Here is a 3,482-nt window from a genome sequence, read left to right on the forward strand (position 1 = left end):
TGATTGTAAGGAGAAACAGACAGCAAGAGGAGAAAACTAAGGGAGAAGAGTGAGATCGGAAGGGATCGAAAGGGGAAACCGTGTTCAGCGCCGTCGCCGCCACTCGCGCGCCGCTCACCGTTTCTGCTCCTCCTCCCTCTCCGCCACTGCTCCGCTGCTACCGTCCGCTTCTGCTTCTGTTTTGCTTTCTACTTCTGCTTCCGATTCTGCTTTTGCATTTACATTTGGATCTGCTTCTTCTTCTTTATCTGCATTTGGATCTGCTTCTTCTGCATTTGGATTTGCTTCTTCTTTTTATTCTGCATTTGTTATTTTATTTTATTTTATTGTTGTTGTGTGTTGATTTTGTTGTTGTTAGTTTTTGCATTTGAATAATCTTGAATTTGATTATTGGTATTTAGTGGGAGTAAGGGAGGTGGTGGTGGTGGGGAAGTGTGGTGGTTCTGCTGCTGGTTGATTTTGGAGAAGAAGGAGGAATGACATTTTCGTCTGAAGGACGATTTTTAAACAAATTGAAACCTTGGGAATAATTTTGTAGCGAAAAAAAATTGAAAACGAAATAAATTTTCGACCTCTACGTTAGGGACCAAAATCGTACTTAACCCCTGAGCATAACTAAATTATGTTTCTCACTTTTAGTAAGAATTATACTTAATTTTCTTTCTTTTTATTAATCTTTACACATTTTTTTTTGTGTTAATTGATTGCTTTTAGAGTTTTATATCGCTATATGTATAATTATTAATTAGTAAACATTTAAATTAGTCTTTAAAAACTTTTAAATTTGATATTCAATTTTAAAAACTAAAATAAATTACTTAACGGAAAATCAATGACCAAAGTGTATTATTTATAATGATGATAAAGTAGCTGATATGTGGATGAATAATATTATAACATGTAGCACAACCCACCACGTTAATATGTTATGAGTCAGCAGATCACTGGTCAATCTGTCATTGTAGTATTATACGTGGCCAAATTATAAAATAATATGCATCACTAAGTCACTAACAATTTACGTTATCAAACTACATTAGTACATTGTTAACAACAAATAAGTAAAAAAATAACGGTGTATTTTTGCCAAAAGAATATAATTGATGCAATTGGAATTTTAAGATATCTTTTTGGTACACCACACAAATATCTCACACCACTTTTGTAACGACAAAATTTTTAAAGTAGTTTCTGAGATTGACGTCGTGCACTAAAATTGTCTTTGAGATCGAAAAAATTACATCATATTAGTCCCTGACCCATTTTTCGTTGACGTGGCTTGATGACGTGGACCTTTAGTGACATGTGTCACCTCATGGTTTGGCCATGTATAACAGTATGATGACATGTCGGCCAGCGACACGCAGCATGATGACATGGATGGTTATGCCACATGTCAGATTATGCCACGTGTCACAATATCATTTGTCCCTGTATTATCTACTATGTCATTATTACATATGTACCAAATTGGTCTGTTACTTTGCATCAAATGACTCATTTTAGTCCCTAAAATTAAATGTCGTGCACCAAATTAGTCCATTCGTCAGTTTTTTCTCATTTTTAATATCTTTGAATACACTAATTTTAATTTTATCTTTTCACAAGTTATTTAAATACAAGTGTTTTTATAAAATATTTTAAAATTTTAGTTTTAATTATACAAATTTTTTTCTACAATATTTTATTAAAAGAATTATATGAGATATTGATATTAATTTAGTAAAGAGGTTGCTAACACTTGCTGAACTCAGAGGAGACTTTTCTGTTTTTGCTCGTCACTGGACACGAGCAACTTTGTTTTGTCTCGTCCCTATCCACGAGACTTTTCTTTTTGTCTCGTCACTTGGCACGAGATAATATTAGTTTTGCTCCTGTGCAGTAGAAATAGAAATGTAGGAAAGAAGAGTTGAAGATTACACCCAGATATATCCTGGTTCAGCTGCTAAGTGCAGTGCAGCCTACATCCAGTCTCCATCACAAACATGATGGAATTTCACTATAATCAATCTGATTACAACTTGTAAAGTGCTAACCCAACTTACAAGGGGATTCCCACAGAATCACAACATAGATGAGCAAAGGAACTCTAAGACATCTATGGATTTTTCTTTTAATCTTGCACTCTCTGCCTTTTTCCGCTCTATGGCTTTTTCATACAAACCTTACTGTTTGCCTTTTACCATGAGACTCAAGACATGACAAAATTAAACAGAAAAATACAAAACAGAATACATTGAAGGAGAAGAGAAAACTGTTAGCTCAGGTAGCTCTGAGAACTCTGTGCCTTGCACTCTCAAATTTTCTCCTTGCTTCAAACAGTGGCTGTCCACCCTTAATATAGAAGAGGGGAGCCTCCACTTATTGAAGCCAAAACCGAACCAACTTCTTCCTCCTTCAACAAAACCGGTTCGGCCACTAAGAGAGAGAAGAGATAACCATGCATTAACCAACATGCAATTACCTCTAGACCTTTCTTGATCATCACCCTTCATCAATCCGAGCTCTCCATCCTTGGCTTGCTCTCCAAGATGGAATTCTGGCCCTTGATGCTTCATGATGATGATGACTTCATCTGCTTCAATCTCTGCCTTCAACCATCACTTCGCCACTCTAGCTACTCCCTGTGGTGGTTGAGCAGAATCAAAGACAAGCCATGCTTCAAGAATCTCCCTTGCTGGCCGAGATCTTCTTCTTCCTTTTTGAGCATGCAAAGCTCAAGATAACCTCACCAAATCTGACCATATTTAGTAAGTATCTTAGCCACAGCTCATTTTTATTTTAGTATGTTTTCTTGCCATCATTAGCTTGATGGTCTTGATGCATGCAGCTTCTTCCTTTTCTTGGTTGAAGAACACTCCTTCCATTGTTTCATGGACAAAGACCGAAGAAAGAAGAGAAGCAAATAGAAAGAAAGAAGAAAGAGAAAAGCAAAGCTATGAGAGTTATGAAAGATAAATTAATTAGGTGCATTTCTCCAAGCTTGTGAAGTAGCGTGTAAGCTACTATTGATTGCCATCAAATCACTTGACTTTTTCTCTTTCATATTTCCAAGGACTGCATTAACCTTACTTGATAAAATTTGAATTCCATTACAAGTTAGGAGAGTGAAGTCCGTTGGAAGCATGCCACTTGATTCAATGAGTTGGGTTTTCATCATTGTTTCCCAATTCTATTTTTCTTTCGGACCATGCATGCAAAACAACTTGGGCTTAATGATAATATTTAAGTTCTGGCCCAATAGTCAACATTTGCTTTCCTGATAAATTTTGTAACGGATCATGCATAGGAAGCATTCATCAAAACTAGATATGGGCTTATAATAACATTGAATTTGGCCCAATTAATTCAGCCATTTGATAAGAAACATATAGCTCGGCTGATTTTTAATTTGGGCTTGCAACATTTTATTTTCCGGCCCAATAGAAAAATCCTGCACAGCAAAATAACTTAATTAACACATGATTAGATTAATAATTTTG

The sequence above is a fragment of the Arachis ipaensis genome, chromosome B09, assembly GCF_000816755.2.
Source record: "Arachis ipaensis cultivar K30076 chromosome B09, Araip1.1, whole genome shotgun sequence".
Taxonomy (NCBI): Eukaryota; Viridiplantae; Streptophyta; class Magnoliopsida; order Fabales; family Fabaceae; genus Arachis; species Arachis ipaensis.